The sequence below is a fragment of the Lasioglossum baleicum genome, unplaced genomic scaffold, assembly GCF_051020765.1.
Source record: "Lasioglossum baleicum unplaced genomic scaffold, iyLasBale1 scaffold0102, whole genome shotgun sequence".
Taxonomy (NCBI): domain Eukaryota; kingdom Metazoa; phylum Arthropoda; class Insecta; order Hymenoptera; family Halictidae; genus Lasioglossum; species Lasioglossum baleicum.
In genome coordinates, this window is record NW_027469162.1 from 234,700 (window position 1) to 254,603 (window position 19,904).

At 29.2% G+C, this 19,904-nt stretch overlaps 1 pseudogene; it reads right to left on the bottom strand.

The window, feature by feature from the left end:
• Positions 1-18,128: 18,128 nt before the first annotated feature.
• On the bottom strand, positions 18,129-19,266 carry LOC143219930 (cytochrome b pseudogene; annotated as a pseudogene).
• Between the last annotated feature and the right edge of the window lie 638 nt (positions 19,267-19,904).

Genomic DNA, 19,904 nt, shown 5'->3' on the forward strand with positions numbered 1-19,904 from the left:
ATTAACCTAGACCATCCAGCAGTGCCTCTCAGATTTGCGGTACGCTACTAGAAGGCCACTACACTCGTGTTGTTCCGGAAACATAGGTTCCTCTACACACTATCGTATAAAATACCAATAAGATTAATAAACTGATGTCACAAACGTACACTGAACTAATTTCAAAGTAACGCTTACTGAAAATTACAAATTTTTAGACTAAGTATTAAAAGTTTTTGAAAAATTGAAAATATCAATGCAACAAATAAGAGACTGCATAAATGAATGGAAGACTGCGAAAACATGCATACGGTACAATATTAAGGTTAAAGAAATTAACAAATACCATCCAGTAGTGCCACACCAATCTGCTCTACGCAACTGCAATACGTCGCCAGTCGTCCCGCTGCGCCATCGTAGTCACGTATACAGACCATGAGAGAATAACGTAAGATATAACAAACTATTATCAAAAACGTACTCATAACGAACTCCATAGAAAGATTTCCTAAGAAATACAACATTTTAAATTAAAATTGGAAATTATGAAGAAAGTCGAAAAATCATAACAGTGAATTGCAGTAAGCAGAAGTAAATAGAAATTTGCGAAAGATTGCATGCAGTACAATATTGTGGTTAAAAAGGTTTACGAAGATCATGCGGTATGCCGCATCGATCTGGCGTTCACAGCTACAAGACCACTTCAGCCGTGTCGCTACGGCACCGTAGGTACGTATACTGACAACCTTGTAATGTGACAAAAAGCTTGACAAGATATTGTCATAAACATAAACTCAACAAATTCCAAAGTCGCGTGTACTAAAGAATACAGGTCCTTGTATTTAAATTTATGAATTTTGAAACGAATTGAAAAAATCATAACAGTAAAATGCAGTATGTGGAAATGAATTGAAAACTGCAAAAGAATGCATACGGTACAATCTGATGGATAATCAAATAAGCAAAGATCATCCAGTAGAGCCGTTTCGATCTGGCGTTCGCAACTGCAAGTCCTTGCCAGTGGTGTTGGTACGGGAACGTAGGTTCGCATACAGAAAGTCATATAAAATAGCAATTTGTAACAAATAAATGACATAAGCGTACACTCAAGTAATTACAAAGGCACCTTTATTAGGAAATAGAATTTCTTAGAATGAAAATTGAAAATTTGGAAGAAAATCGAAAATATTATGACAGTAAATTGCAGAATGTATAAGTAAAGTAAAAATTGGGAACAAATGCATAGAAATAAACAGGAAACTGCGAATGAATGGTTACGGTACTATTTTGAGTATATTGAAATTAACAAAGACCATACAGTCGTGTAGCTCCGACCTACCGAACGCAACTACAAGGCCACTCGATTCGTGTTGCTGCAGAAGCGTAGGTTTGTATTCAGACAATCATATTATACAATAGAACGTTAAACAAAATATTTGCATAAATGTAGACTTATCCAATGGAAAAGGCACATTTACTGAGAAGTACGAATTTTTAATTTATAAACTGGAAATTATGAAAAAATCGAAAATAGCATAACCGTAATATACAGCATGAATAAATAAATGGAAGACCGGAATGTGATCCATACGGTACAGTATTATGGTTGAAGAAGTTAATGAATCTCATAGAGTAGTGTCGCTCCGATATACTGATCGCAACTGCAAGACCACTCGACGCCTGTGGCGCTGTAAGCGAGGTACGAATACAGCGAACCATATAAAATATGAAATAGCATACATCAATACTGTCATAGATGTAAACTCAACCAATTCCATAGACACTTTTCCTAAAAAATACAGTCTTTGAAATTAAATACTGGAAGTTATGAAACAAATCGAAAATGTCGTATAAGTAAATTGTAGTATGTGTTAATAACTGGATGGCTGGGATAAAATGCATACGGCACAATGTCCTGGTTATGAAATTAACGAGGACCATCCAGTAGTGTCGCTCGGATCTGTTGAACGCAAATACAAAGTAACTCCTACCGTGTAGTATCGGTAGCGTAGGTACGTATACAGACAATCATATACAATAACTATAAGTATAATAAAACAATGTTATAAAACTACACTCAACTCATTCAATAGTCAAGTTTCCTCATTAATACAATTTTTGTAATTAAAGCCTGGAAATTATGAAAAAAATCGAAAATATCATAACTATATGTTAGAATATGTCGATGTAAGTAGACAACTGAGAAAGAATTCTTTTGGCACATTATTATGGTTAATCATATTAACAATGACCATAGAGTATTGTCTCTCAGATCTACCGTACACAACTAGAATACCATTCCAGTCGTGTCGTTGCTGCAGCGTATGTCCGTGTACTGACCATCGCATTATAGAACAACAAATTCAACAAAATATCGGTATAATCGTACAATTAACCAACTCCTCCGACCCTTTTTCCAAAAAGTATAACGCATGAAATTAAATATTGGGAATTTTGAAAATGATCGAAAATATCATAACAGTAAAATACAGTAAGCACTAATAAATGGGAAACTGGGAAAAATGCATCCGATACAAAATGAAGGGAAATGGCAATATCGTAGACCATCCAGCAGTGCCGCTTCGTTCTGCCGTACGCTACTACAAGACCTCGACAGTCGTGTCCCTCAAACAGCATTGGTATATATATAGACCATCGTATAAAAGAAGAATAAGTTTAACAAAATATTGACATAAACGTACAATCATCTACTGCCAAAGACACTGTAACTAAGAAACACAATCCTTTAAACTAAAAATTGAAAATATTGGGAAACATTGAATATATAGTATCAGTAAATTATAGTTAGTTAAACTGCTAGGAAGACTGCAAAAAAGTCTCTGCAGTATAATATCCAGGTTATAGAAGTTAACGAAGACCATACAGTAGCATCGCTCCGATCCACCGAACACAACTGCGAGGTCATTCCAGTCGTGTCGGACTGGAAACGTCGGAATGTACTGGGACTATCATATAAAATAACAATAAGTTTAATATACTATTATCATAAACGTAAACTCAAATATCTCAAAAGACAATATGATTAAGGAATACAACTCTCAAAATTGAAAATTGACAATTTTGAAAAAAAAGTCGAAGATATGAAAGCAGTAAATTACTGTATGATTAAATAAATGGATGGCAGGGATTAAATGCATACCATACAAAATTTAGTTTAACGAAATTAATTACGACCCTCCAGTAGTGCCGCTTCGATCTGTCGTACGCAAATACAGGACATCGCCATTAGTGTCTCTCCGGCAGCATAGGTACGTATACAGACAATCATATTAAATACGAATAAGGTCAATATAATAATGTCATAAATGTAGACACAACAAATTCCGTAGGTGGTTTTACTATCAAACTCAATATTTTCAGCGAGAAATTGAAAATATTGAAAAAATCGAAAATATCGTAACAGTAAATGACAGTATATATAACTAAATGCAGACTGGAAAAAATGCATGCGGTACAATGTCTAAGTTAGAGAAATTAACGAAGATCACACAGTACTGCTGCTTTGCTCTTCCCTACGCAACTACAAGTCATTGCTAGTCGTGTTACACTGGTACCGTGCGTTCGTATATAGACAATCATAAAAAATAACAATAAGATTTACAGAATAATGTCACAAACGAATACTCGATTAATTCTAACGACACTATTACTGGGAAATACAATTTCTTAAAATTAAAATTGAAAATTACGAAAAAAAAAAAAAAAAAAAAAAAAATCGAGAATATCACAACAGTTAATTACAGTATGCACACGGAAATGGAAAACTGGGGAAAAATGTATACGGTACAAGATCAGGGTTAAATAAATTAATGAAGACCATCGAGTTGTACCGCTCCGATCATGTGAACGCAACTACAGGATAATTCCAGCCGTGTCGTGCAGGAACCGTAGGTACGTATACAAACAACCGTATAAAATAACAATATGTATAACAAAATATTGGCATAAACGTACACTTAATTATTTCCAGATAGAATTTTACTAAGAAATACAATTTCTGAAATTATAAAACGGAATTTTCGAAGAAATCGAGAATATAAAAACAGTAAATAATGATATGTACAATTAAACAGAAAAGCGAATAAAATGCATACGCTACGATACCATGATTAAAGAAATTAACGAAGACCATCGAGTATTGCCGCTCGATCTGCCGAACACAACGGCAAGAGGCAATCACATAAAACAACAATAAGATTTGCAAACTATTGTCATAAACGTACACTCACATAATTCCCAAGACACATTTACTGAGAAATACAATTTTTGGTATTCACAATTGGATATTTGGTAGAAAATCGGAAATACCATACGAGTAAATTGCAGTACGTAGAAGTAAATAGGAAACTGCGAAAGGTGCATACGGTACACTATCAAGGTTACAGAGGTTAACGTAGATCATACCCTAGTTTCGCTCCGATCAACCGAACGCAAATACAGGATCACTCCAGCCGGGTCGCTGCGACAGCGTAGTTACTTGTGCAGTCAATCATATGAATTAACAATGTTTTTATCAAGATAATGTCATAAACGTACACTCAACTAATTTCAGAGGCACTTTTACTAAGAAATACAACTTTTTTGCTTAAAAACTGAAAATTTCGAACAAGAACGAAAATATAACAACAGTAAATTGCAGTATCTATAAATAAATAGAAAACTGTGACAGAATGCATGTGGTACAAAATGGAGGATAAGGAATTGACTGAATCCATATAGTAGTGCAGCTTCGAGCTGTAGTGTACAACTACGAGACCTCGATATAAATTCATCTAACCTGTGATAATATCAGTATCAGCAGGTATTCCTGGCGTAAATCCGCTGAAGAGTATTGGCAATAGACACATCAATTCTCGGGATGAATATTAAAGTGCAACGTCAAATTGTTGTAGAACGTTACATATACGTACAGGGGTCAAACGTTTTTCCGAAGGCCTTACCTTCCGAGGACCAAACCCGCTGTATCGAGAGTATAACATCGTGTAGAAGGATGCAAGTTAGTATACATCTTAGTGACTTCACCATTAAGTTCATGTATGAAGTAGAAATTCTAGGGTCAAAACGCCCGAGAACGTTGCTCACCTTCTGTAAGAGTCGAACGGCTAAGTCAATAGCTTCACCTATACTGTGATTCCGAGAGCCAGAGCAGGTATTCCGCTAGTAAATCCAATGAACAGTTTGGGCAGCTGACGCCATAATTCACAGCTTGGGTATTAGAACGGAGCGTCAAGTCGTTTGAGATCGACATGAATTAGTATAGTCATTATTTTTTCCGATTACCTTACCTTCCGAGAACCGATCGCGCCGTATCGAGTGTCTTGCTTATTGTTGGCGGAAACAAATTAGTCGTCATATTCGCAGACGGACACCACATTTTCATGAATAAATATAAAAATCGACAGCACTGCCGTCGGAGAACGACGCCACCATTTTCAGACACTAGCGGCGATGTGAATGGCTTCACCTATCCAGTGATTCTGACAGTCAGGTCAGGTATCCTGTGAGTAAATCTGCTGAACGGTATTTGCATAAAACACCTTAATTCACGCCATGAATATTAAAGTTGGGTGTCAAGCCGTTTGAGAACGGTACCGATTTGTACAAAGTCAAACGTTTACCGGAGGCGTTTACTCCCGCGAATCTGAACGTCTCCATCGAGAATATAACTTCGGATTCTGAGACGAAAATTAGTATCAATTACAGTGACGGGCACATTAACTTCATGTATTTATTAGAAGATCGTGCGTCAAACAGTTGGGGAACGTTGCCACCTTCTGTTAGGCACCAACCGCTACGCCATTGGCTTCATCTATCATGTGATTGGTAAAGTCAAATCAGATATTCCTGAACTAAGGCCGCTGAGCAGTATTAGCAATAAACACCTTAATTCGCGGTTGAAATATTAATGCAGAGCGTCCAACCGTTTTATATCATTACCAATTAGAGTGAAGTCCAACGTTTCACTGAAAGCCTCTCCTTCCGCGAACTACACCCGCAGCATCGAGAGTATTATTTCGTACCCAGAGAAGCACATTAGTATACATAATATAGGGGGGCACCATTGTTCCGAGCATGAACTAGAAGATCTCGGGTCAAACCGTTGACACCTTTACCACGTTCGCTGAGAATGGAACGGCTAAGACAATAGCATCTGCTATTCTGTGATTCCGAAAGTAAAAGCAGGTATTCCGGGAGCACATCCGCTGGACAATATTGACAATAGACAGCTTATTTCACGGTATGAATATGAAGGTAGAGCGTCCAACGGATATAGAGCTTTATCTTTTAATTTAGAGTCAAACTTTTTACCGAGGACAATACCTTCCCAGAAGACCTAACCGCTGCAGCAAGTGTCTTGCTCAGTGCTCAAGGTAGCAAATTAGTAACATTTACTCCTGGAATACATGGTTTGACTCTCAGAATATTTGAATACGTCATGCTATGGACTTTGCTGTTCGTCTCTAAAAGAAGGTGGTAACGTTTTCAAACGGTTTATATAAGTAATACATGAAATTATGGTGCCTGTCACTAAAATTCATACTAACTAGCTTCTCTGAACACGAAGCCGCACCCTCTTTAGAGTTGGTTAGCTTCTAGGGCGGTAAGGCCTTCGGTAAAATGATTGACACTATACGAATAGGTAAAGCTCTACAACGGTTTGAAGGTCTGCATTATTATTCATACCGCGAAATAAGCTGTCTATTGCCAATACTGTTCAGCGGAATAGACCAGGAATACCTGGTTTGGCTCTCCGAATCCCTGGATAGGTGAAGGTTTTGACATAGTCGCTCGACTCTGACAGAGGGGGGCAACGTTCTCGAGCGATATGACGCTCGATCTTCAAATTCATGCTTGTAATTGAGGATCATGTCACCAAAATGTATACTAATCTGCTTCACTGAACACGAAGTAATACCCTCGATGTATGGGGACAGCTTCTCGGAAGGTAAGGCCTTCTGTAGAAAGATTGACTTTATAGGAATACGTATCATTGTACAACAGTATGACGGTCTCCTATAATATTCATACCGTGAAGTAAGGCGCTTATTGCAAATACTGTACTGGGCATTTACTCCCGGAGTACCTGGTTTGACTCTTGGAATCACACGATAGGTGAAGCTATTGACTTAGCCATTCGATTCTCTAGGAATGTGGCAACATTCTCGAAAGTATATACTCATGATTTTTCTATCCATGTACTCAAATATGGTTTCCGGCTATAAAATGGGTACTAGTTTGCTTCTCTCAGCATGCAGTTATAATCTCGATACAGCGGGTTATGTTCACGGAAGGTACGGTATCCCGTATTGAGTATGACCTTATAGCAATTGGTAACGTTCATCCAGCGGTTTGACTCTGTACTTTAATACTCATACGGTGAGTTCAGGTGCCTAATGCCAATAATTTTCAGCGCATTTACGCCCAGAGTACCTGATTTTACTCTCGGAATCATAGGATAGGTGAAGCTAATAACTAAGGCGTTCCATTCTCAACTACGGTGGTATCGACCACTAACGGTTTTACCCTCGAGCTTCTAATTAATGCATGAACATAAGGTGCTCGCCGCAGAAATGATTACTAAGCTTTTTCTGTGAACACGAACTTATACTTTCTATGATGCCGGTGTGGTTCGCGGAAGGTAAGGCCTTGACTAAGACGTTTTATATTATACCAATTGGTAATGCTTTCAAATGGTTTCGGGCTCTACTATAATATTCAACCGTGAATTATGGCGTCTATTGCCAAAACTCTTGAGCGGACTTTCTCCCGGAATACCGGGTTTGACGATCCTCTAATTCTTGCATGAAATTATGGCGCTCGAGACTAAACTATATACTAGTTCCACCCTCTGATCAAGGTGTTTTACTCCAGATACCGTCCTGTAATTGTGTTCTGCAGATCAGAGCGGCACTACCGTGTGGTCTTCATCAGTTTCTTTATCCTTCATATTATACCGTATGCTTATTTGGCTTGTGTTCCATTTGTTTATACATACTTCAATTTGCTGCTATGGTATCTACGATTTTTCTTCAAAATTTTCAATCTTTATTTTAAAGAATTGTATTTCCTATTATGAAAGCCATTGGAATTACCTCTGAGTACGTTTATGTCGTTAGCTTGTTAAACTTATTGTTAGTTTATACGATATTGTGTACACGTACCTACGCTACCGGAACGTCACGACCGGAGTGTTCTTGCAGTTGCGTCCGCTATATCGAAGCCACACTGCTGTATGGCCTTTGTTAATTTCTTAACCTTGATATTGTACCGTATGCATTATTTCGCAGTTTACTATATAATTCTACATACTGTAATTTACTGTTATGATATTTTGGATTTATTTCAGAATTTCCAGTTTTTAATTGGTAAAAATGTATTTCGCAATAAAAGTGTCTCTTGTGTTTGTCAAGCTTGCGTACAGGACAATATTTTGTTAATCAGACTGTACTTTTATGTGACTTCGTGTATACATACCTGCGCTGTCTGTGCGACGCTGTGGGATTTGTCTTGTAGTTGCGCACGGTATATCGGAGTGGCGCTACTGGATGGACTTCGTTAGTTTCTTTTACAATGATTTTTTACCGTATGTAATATTTACGCGTCTTCCATTTATTTCTGCTTTCACCAATTAACTGCTATGGCATTTTCGTTTTTCATCAAATTTTCCAATTTTTAATTTCATAAATTGCATTTCGTATCAAAAGTATCATTAAAATCAGTTGATTGTATGTTCATGGCAATGATTTGTTAAAAATATTGTTATTTTATATGATTGCCTGTATGTGTACCTACGCCCCTGAGTGACACGACTGTCAATGTCTTTTAGTTGCGTAAGGCAGAACGGAGCGGCATACCGTATGGTCCTCATTAATTTCTTTAACCTTAATGTTGTACCGCATGCTATTTTTCGATACTTCCTGTTTATTTCTACATGTTGCAGTTTGTCGATATGATATTATCCATGTTTTCCAATATTTTCAATTTTAAATTTAAAAAATTGTATTTCAAAATAAAAATTTCTTTTGAATTAGTTGAGTTTATGTTTATGCCAATATCAGGTAAAATTCTTTGTTATTTCTTATGATTGTCTGTATGCGTACTACCGCTCCCGCAGCTACACAACTGGCGATGTTTTGTTCTTGCGTACGGCAGATCGGAACGTCATATTGGATGGTCTTCGTTAATTTCCTTAACCACAATGTTGTACTGTACGCATGCATTTGCAACATTCCATTTATTTATGAATACTGCCATTTGCTGTCATGATATTTTCCATTTTTTACATAATAATCAATTTTTATAGTAATAGGTTGTATACCATCTTATAAGAGTCTTTGAAATTCTTTTAGTGCACGTTCATGTCGTTATTTTGTTATACATGTTATTTTATATGATTGTCGGTATACGCACCAAGGCTGCCGGAGCGTCACGAGTGAAATGGTCTTGTAATTTAGACGCTACTGCATAATCTTAATTAATTTCTATAACCATTATATTGTACCTTATGCATTCTTTCCCAGTTTCCTATTGATTTACAAATTCTCTGAGTTAATGTTATCATATTTTCGATTATTTTGAAATTTTCTGTTTCTGTTTTTAAAAATAGTGTTTCACAGTAATAGTGCCTTTAGAGTTTGTTGAGTGTACGTTTATGTCGTTATTTTGTTAAACTAATTGTTATTTTACATTATTGTCTCCATACGTACTTACGCTGTCGAAGCGACTTGACTGACGTGGGCTTGTGGTTGCGTAGTGCAGATGGAACCAGCACCATTGGACGTACAACGTTAATTTCTTTAACTATATTATTATCCCGTATGCATTCTTCCTACGCAATTTTCGATGTATTTCTACATACTGCTATTTACTGTTTTGGTACTTTCGACATTCTTCGTAATTTTCAATTTTTATTCAAAGGTTTGATTTTCTTCGTAGAAGTGTCGTTGGAATTAGGTGAGTATACGTTTATGACATTATTTTGTTAAACTAGTTACTACATTACATCAATGTCTTTATACGTAACTACGCTGCCGGAGCGGCACGACAAGCTATGTGTTGTAGTTACGTATGGCAAATCGGAGCGGCACTACTGAATGGTCTTTGATAATTTCATAAGCCTTGATTTTGTACGGTCTGCATTTCTTAGCAGTTTTCCATTTATTTATAGATACTGTAATTGACTGTTATGATATTTTCAATTTTCATCGAAATTCTCAATATATATATATTAAAAAATTGTATTTTTTCAGTAAATGTGCCTTTAGATTTAGTTGAGTGTACGTTTATGACATTACTCTGTTAAACTTATTGCTATTTTATATGATTGTCTCTATACGTACCCACGCTGTCAGAAGAAAACGACGAGCTTGGCCTTGAAGCAGCGAACAGAAGAACGTAGCGACACTACTGAATTGTCTTCGATAACTTCATCTATCCTTGATTATGTAACGTATGCATTTTACCCAGCTTTCAATTTCTAAAGATGTACTGTAATTATCTGTCACAACGATTTCGATTTCCATTAAAATTTTCAGTTTTTAGTTTAAAGAAATTGTATTTCTTAGTAGAAGTGTCATTAGAATTAGTTGAACGCACGCATATGACACACTTTACTTAAACTTATTGTTATTTTTAATTATGCCACGTATGCGCACCTGCGCTTGCGGAGCGACAGGGCTGGGGTGATTTTGTTGTTGCTTTCGGCAGACCGGAGCGACAATACTGGCTGGCCTACGTTAATGTCTTTAATCATGGTATTGTTACGTCTGTATTATGTTCACTTCTCTGATTAAAACTACATATGTTAATTTATTGTTCTGAAATATCCGATTCATCTCAATATTTCTTATATTTAATTTTAAATATTTCAATTATTAGTACAAGTATGCTTGGAGTTAGTTGAATGTACGTTTATGATAATATTCTGTTTTGTTCTTTGTCATTTTATATAATTATCCCTATACGTACTTACTATTCCGGAGCGACACGGCTAGTGTGGTTCCACATTTGCGTTCGGAAGTTCGGAGCATCACTGCTGCATGGTCTATGATAATGCCAATAACCTCCATATTGGACCGTATGCATTCGTTCGCAGTTTTCTATATACTTCTGCATACTGCTATTTACTATTATAATATTTCCGATTTTCTTCATATCGTTCAATTCAAAATTTCTAAAATATTATTTTTTAGGGATAGTGTCTTTCGAATTAGTTGAGTATAAGTTTTGGGCAGTATTTCGTTAAATTCTTTGTCATTTTATATTATTGTATCAATACGTACCTAATCTTCCAGAGGGAGACGACTGGAGTGGTCTTGTAGTTGCTTTCAGTAGATCGGGGCGACAGTACTGTCTGGTCTTCTTTAATTTCTTTAACCTTGACATTGTTCTCTACGCGACTTTTCCTTGTTACCTATGTATTTACTGATACTGTAATTTACTGCTATAATATTTTCATTTCTTTTCAAAATTTTCAATTTTTATTATAAAAAATTGTATTTCTCCGAATTAGCCAAGTGCACGGTTATGACAATATTCTGATGAACTTATTGTTATTTTATATGATTGGACGTATACGTACCAATACTGCCGTATGCAGCACAACTGCTGTGGTCTTGTAGTTGCTTTCGGTTGATCGGAGCGGCATTACTGGATGGTCTTAGCTAACATCTGTAACCTTGATTTTGAGCCGTATGTATTTTTTCACAGTCAACCATTTATTTACACAAACTGCAATGGAATGCTATGACAATTTCGATTAGTTTTCAAAATATCCGATTTTTAATATGAAAGATAGTATTACTTAGTAAAAGCGTCTTTTGAATTGGATGAGTTTACGTTTATGACAATATTATGTTAAACTTATCGTAATTTTATATTTATTTTCTGTATATGCACATACTCCTCCGCAGCGACGCAGCGGGAGTGGACTTGTTGTTGCGTACAGTTTATCGGTGCGACTCGACTATGGCCGTCAACGTATGCGCATTGACGCAACGGGGCGACAGGATGGTAATGGACTTGTAGCTGCGTACGGTACCGCGGAGCCGCAATACTGGAATGGTTTCGTTAATTTTATTGGTCGTGATATTTTAACATATGCATTTTTGTTTTGCTTTCCAATTATTTCTACATAATGTAACATATTGTTATGATACATCCGATTTTTTTTCAAACTTTCAAATTTATAACTTTAAATAATGTATTTTTTTAGTAAAAGCGTCTATCGAGTTAGTTGAGTGTACGTTCATGTCGATATCTTATTAAATTCTTTGATATTTTATATGATGGTCAGGGTGGTGTTTCAGTTGCTTAGAGTAAATCGGAGCATAAATACTGAATTCTTTTCGTTAATTTCTTTAATCTTGACAGTGTGACCTATGCACTTCTCCCATTTTTCTACGTATTTCGGCATACTGGAATTTATTCTTACGGCATTTTCGATTTTGTACGAAATGTCCTGTTTTTAATTTTAAAAATTGCACTTCTTAGGAAAAACTTCTTTGGATATTGTTGTGTGTACGTTTATAACAATATTTTGTTGAACTATTATTATTTTGCATGACTTTCTGTATATGTACCTACACTGGCGAAGCGACAAGACTCGTTGGACTTTGTTAAGCTTAGTGTTATTTTATACGAATAACTTTTCACGTACCTACGTTGCCAGATCGACACAGCCGCCGAGGTCTCGTAGTTCCGTACACCAGAACGGTGCGGCACTACTGGATTGTCTTCCATATTTTCCTAAAGCTTGATATTGTACGATTTGTATTCCATTGCTATATTCTATTTATTTCTACATACAGCAATTTACTGGAGTAATACTTTCTCATTCTTTCAAATTGTCCTATTTCTAATTTAGCGAATTGAATTCCATAGCAAAAGTGTCTATGGAATTAGGTGATTGTACCCTTATGGCATTATCTTGTTAAACTAATTGTTATTTTATATGGTAGTCTGTAAATATACTTACGTTGCCGAAGTGTCACGGCTGAACTGGATTTGTAGATGCGTACGCCAGTTAGGAGCGACATACGGGATGGTCTTCGTTAGTTTCTGTAACCATGATTTCACACCGTATGAATTTCTTATCATTTTTCCCAATTATTTATTCATTCTGTTATTTCCTGTTATCTTAATTTCGATTTCATTTCATAATTTTCGATTTCTATTGTAAGAAAATGTATTTCATAGTAAAGCTGCCTTTGGAAATATTTGAGAGTACGATCATGACAATATCTTGTCAGGTTTGTTGCTATTTTATATGATTGTCTGTAGGCGTACCTACGCTCGCGGCTTGACACGGCTGTGAAGGTCTTTAGTTGTGTACGGCAGAACAGATCGGCACTACTGGACGGCCTTCTTTAACTTCTTTAACCTTGATATTGTACCGTACGTTTGTTCCCAGTAACGATTTATTTATACATACTCTAACCTGCAGTTACGATATTTACGATTCTTTATCGAAATTTTCAATTATTATTACAAAATTCTTTATTATATATATTATATATTATATTTTATATATTAAAAAATAATTTTCTACTATTTTAGTCGAGTAGTATAGATTTAATTTTATACTATTTTAGGCGAGTAGTATAGATTTAATTTCATATTACTGCAAATAATTAATTTTATACTATTGTAATAATATACAATTAATTTCATACTATTGAAATTAATTCTATACTAGTTTAGTCGAGTAGCGTAGATTTAATTTTATATTATTATAATTACCTTTATGCTATTTTAGTCGAGTAGTATATATTTAATTTTATTTTATTATAAATAATTAATTTTATACTATTTCAATAGTATAGATTTAATTTTTATAATTTTATACTATTTCAATAGCATAGATTTTATTTTATATTATTACACATAATTAATTATATACTATTTTAATTGAGTAGTATAGATTTGATTTTATATTATTATTGTAAATAGTTAATTTTATTCTATTTTAATAGAATGGATTTAATTTTACATTACTATAATTAATTTTATACTATTTTAATAGTATATATTTAATTTCACATTATTATTATTAATTTCATGCTACTTAAGTCGAGTAGTATAGATTTAATTTTATACTATTGTTATAAATAATTAATTTTAATATAAAATTTATAAATGTTAAAAATTATTTTTAATATTTTATAGGTATTAAATTTAATTTATTATTAATATTTATAGGCTTATTACTTTATTTAAGTATACAAAACCTATAAATGTTAATTAATTTTAATATTTCATAGGTTTTGAATTTAATTTATTTAAGGATACAAAACCTATAAATATTAAAAAATATTTATTTTAATATTTATAGGCTTATTAATTTTAAGGATACAAAACTTATAAATATTAAGAATTATTTATTTTAATATCTATTGGTTTATTAATTATACGGATACAAAACCTATAAGTATTAAAAATTAATTATTTAAATATTTATATGTTTTTAAATATAATTTAAATGAAAATAATAAAATTTATATATTTAAAATTTTTAATATTAATGATCACTCATTATTTATAATAATTTATTTAAAATTTATATATAAATATATATGTATGTAATTATTAATTAATTAAATTTATTATAAGTATAATAATTATTATAAAATTTTATGTTATAATTAAAATATTTTTTTTACATAAAAAAGAATAAAATAAAATAATAAACTTTAAATAGGATTTTTGTTATAATTTATAGAATAAAATTTGCAACATTAAGTTAAAATTTAAATTGTAAATTGTAAATTTAAATTTTCATACAAATTTTTAATCGAAAATTTGTAAAAATTTTGTTATAGTTTAGTAATTAGTTACATTAATAAAATTTATATTTAATTTAAATTAAATATTTAAAAAATATGAAAAAATTTAATATTAAAAATAAATGTTTATTTTAGTATTTAATTTCTATGCATTTACTGAAAATTAGATTTGGAAATTAATTCTAATAAAGATAAATTTAGTGCCAGCAATAGCGGTTTAATTATTTTTATAAATTAATTAAATCAATTAAAGTTATTTATTCAAATTCATTAATTAATAATATAAAGAATTTTTAGGTAAAATTTTTAAATAATATTTAAATTTAATTTTTAATCAAATACATATTAAAAATATTATTAAAAAACCAGGATTAGATACCCTGTTGTGAAAAATGAATAATTAATTAATGATTAATTGTAAATCATTAAAATTAAATAATATGGCCGTCTTTTTATTTATTTAGAGAAACTTGTTTATTAATTTGATAATCCACAATAAAATATACTTAAATATTTTTTTATGTATTGTTGTTTTTAGATTTACTATAAGTAGTAAATTATAAATTTATTAAAACTTAATATAATACAAATTCAAATCAAAATATAGGAAATTTAATATAAAATGAGTTATAATAATATTTAATTTTGGATAATTTAATTTCAATATTAATTCGAATGAGGATTTAATGGTATGTATAAATATTTATTGAAATTGAATATAATATAAAAGATGTACAAATTACCCGTCAATTTCATTTTAAATGGAATGAGTCGTAACATAGTAAAAGTGCTGGAAAGTGTTTTTAGTTTTTAATATTTAAAATTGAATAATTATTAATTTTTTAAGTTAACATTAATTTTTATAAATTAAATTTTTATAAAATGAATATTTTATTTTTAAAGTTATTAAATACATAAATTATTTTTTAATTTATAAATATTAACAATATTAATAAAGATATAAATCTTATTAATATTTATTAATATTTAATGTTTAAGTACTTATTTATAATATTTAAATTAAATTATTTAAATATATAGTAAGTAAAGAAAATGAAATTTAATTTATATAATATAGAATAAAATTTATTTTGTATCTTTTTTATCAGGGTTAATTAATTTAATTTAATTATATTTAATTATCTCGAAAATAAATGAGCTAAATATAAATAATTTTTTTGGGAGAAAAAAAATTATAAACTTATAATTAGAAATTAAATGTTATTCGAATTTATTGATATCTAGTTTTTAAAAAATTAAATTTAATTCAGATAACATTTCATTTTAATTATATAATTAATATATAATTAAAATTTTTATATTAAAAATTTATGGGATAAACTATAAATTTATAAATCATAATTTAAATTAATTATTTTTTATGTTTATTAATTTAAAAATAATTATTAATAAAAAATGTATAATAATTTAAAATTGAAATTATAAAAATTTAATAATTTAATATAATTATTTTAAAAAAATTTTAATTAATAGAAATTTATTATAATGATGGAATTTGTAATTATTTAATTAGTTAATAATATTTATAATTCAGGAATTAGGCAAATTTACATTATTAATATATAAATATATATTCACCTCTTTATCAAAAACATGTCTTTTAGAATTTAAATTAAAGTCAAATCTGCTCAATGAATTTTTAAGTAGCGGCAGTATATTGACTGTATTAAGGTAGCATAATCAATTGTCTTTTAATTATGGAATGGAATGAAAGAATTAATGAAATATATACTGTCTCAATTATAATTAATTAACTTAAATTTTTAGTTATAATGCTGAAATTAAATTATAGGGCGATAAGTCCCTATTGAATTTTATATTAATTTAATAACAATTAATAATATATTTTATTAATATTATTAAATTAATATTTAATTGGGAGGATTTATAAATTAGTTAAACTTTATATTATAATATTAATTAAACTTTGATTTAAGGAAGTAATTAAATTTGATATGATAATATGAATTAAAAAATAAATTACCTTAGGGATGACAGCGTAATTTCTTTTTAAAGAACAAATTAGTAAAGATGATTGCGACCTCGTTGATGAATTAAGATATATTTTAATTGCAGAAATTTAAAAATTAAGTCTGTTCGACTTTTAAAATCTTACATGATTTGAGTTCCGATCGACGTAAGTCAGATCTGTTTCTATCTATAATAATTAGATTAATTAGTTGTACGAAAGGACTTTCAATGAGAAATAATTTTACTGTATATAATAAATATTTAAAAATTAAAATTAATTTAATTATTTTAACAAATTAAAGTGTATTAAATTTAGAGTATAAGTAAATTATATTAGATGTATAATAAATAATAATTTTATTTTATAAAAATTGTTATTTTTGAATATTAAATTTTTTAGTTATAATGATTTTTTTTCTAAATTAGCGTTGCTTTTTTAACTTTATTTGAACGTAAATTATTATCATATATTCAACATCGAAAAGGACCAAATAAAATTGGATTTTTAGGTTCATTACATACTTTCAGAGATGCTTTAAAATTATTAACTAAAGAAAGATTTATTTTTAATTATTATTCAATAGATATTATTTGTCCAATAATTATATTTATTCTATCTTTTGTTTTATGATTAATTTATCCTTGAATTAATTTAAATATTCAATAATTTATGTTTTTTTTTTATTATATGATTAATAATTTTTCCAGTTTTTTTAGTCGGTTGATTTTCAAATAATAATTATGCTATATTAGGTTCTATTCGATCAATTGCTCAAATAATTTCATTTGAAATTTGAATATTTTTTGGTAATTTTAATTTTTTTTATTTTAATAGAAAGGTTTTCTTTAATGAATTTAAAATTAAATCAATTAAATAATATATTTTTTATTTTATTAAATCCTTTACATTATATATCTTTTATTAGTTTATTAGTTGATATAAATCGAACACCTTTTGATTTAATTGAAGGAGAATCAGAATTAGTCGCAGGTTTTAATATTGAATATCATAGAAGAATAATTACAATAAATTTTTTATAGGTACATTTAAATATTATATTTATAAGGTTATTATTGGTAATTATATTTTTTAATTATAATTATTGATCATTAATATTTTTTGTCATTTATATATTAAATTTAATTTTATTGATTTGGATTGGAGCATTATTATTACGTATTCGGGTTGACCAATTAATAAGTTTTTGTTGAACTCATATATTTATTATTATTATAAATTATTTAATATTAATATATTCAGTAAAAAAAATTGTAATCTGTTTTTAAAGGTAATAGAAAATTTAATTTTTATAACACATTTTCAAAGTACATGCTTATTCAAGTTTATTAACTTTAATAAATTAAATAATCTCAATATCTATTTAATTTAAATGAAATAATATAATATAAAAAATATGGTAAAGTAAAAAAAATATTTAAATTAATATAAGGATATTCAATTATTTGTCCTCCTAATCATGTTAATATTAAAAAATTACTAATAAAATATAAATAATAGAATAGTCTAATAGGATAATTTTTTAAGTTTTTGAAATAATTATTATTTATTAAAGGTTATGTAAATAAAATTATAATTGAAAATATTAATCCAATTACTCCTCTTAATTTAATAGGAATTGATCGTAAAATTGAATAAGCAAATAAAAAATATCATTATGGTTTCATATGAATTGGTGTAATTATTCAGTTAGCCATTTTATAATTATCAGGATCTCCAGAATAATGAGGATTTTGAATGTTCATAAATATAAATAAATATAGAATAATAATAAATCCTAATTCATATTTAATTTTAAAGTAAGGATAAAAAGGAATTTTATAAATATTTCTATTTGATCCTACAGGATTTGTTGATCCTGTAATATGTAAAATAATTAAATGTAATATTACTATTATTATAATAATTAATGGTAAAATAAAGTGTAATGAAAAGAATCGATTTAATATTGAATTAATAATTGAGAATCCTCCTCAAATTCATTCCACTAATAATTGGCTAATATAAGGAATTGCTGATACCATATTTCTAATTACTATAGCTCCTCAAAAAGATATTTGTCCTTATGGTAAAACATAACCTATAAATTGCAGTTATTATTGATAATAATAGAATTGTAATTCCAATGTTTCAATCTATATTTAATTTAAATGAAGAATAAAATAAATTTCGTTGAATATGTAAATATATTACAATGAAATAAATGGATGCTCCATTTAAATGAATTAATCGAATTAATCATCCAGAATTTACATCTATTATAATATGAGAAATTTTTATAAATGCTAAATTAGTATTTGGACAATAATTTATTGATAAATTAAAACCTGAAATAATTTGAATTAATAAAAATAAACCAAGAACTGATCCAAAATTTCTTATATAATTAATGCTTATAGGTGTTGGTAAATAAATAAAACTAAAAATAAATTTTAATGCCTTATTCCTTTCTAATTTTTTATATTTATTCATATTATTTTTTTTTGTTTCGTAAACATTTTTTTATAATAGATGTTATTTTACCTGAAAAATATAAAGTAATAAATAATATTATAATTATAAAAAATAATATATTAATATTTGAATAAATTTTTTTATTTCAATAATTATTAAAAAACTAATATTTAAATTTAAATTTAAATTACTAAATAAGTAATTTTTAGATAAATATTAATTTATATATATACAAATTATTAATCAATTAATAAATAATCATAGAATATTTTATTAAATTTAAACTTTGGTAAATTTAACAAAGAAATAAAATATGAAAAAATATTTATAATACCTGAAATATTAATAGCTATGGATGTAATTAGTTTAAATATAAAATATATCACAATTAAGACAATAATTAAAAAATAATATTCTTATTGAATGAATTTAAAAAAATAATAAATATTTTATAGGAGAATAAATATTATTAATTTCTAACATTAAATTTATAATTAAAAATGATATTATTAATGATGTCAAATTTATTATTATTATATTTATTATTATTACTATAAATTATATTTATATTGTATGTATATTAATGTTAATAATTAATATAATTTTCATAAAATTGTTTATTAAAAACAATAGTTTTGGATACTATAATAATTTTA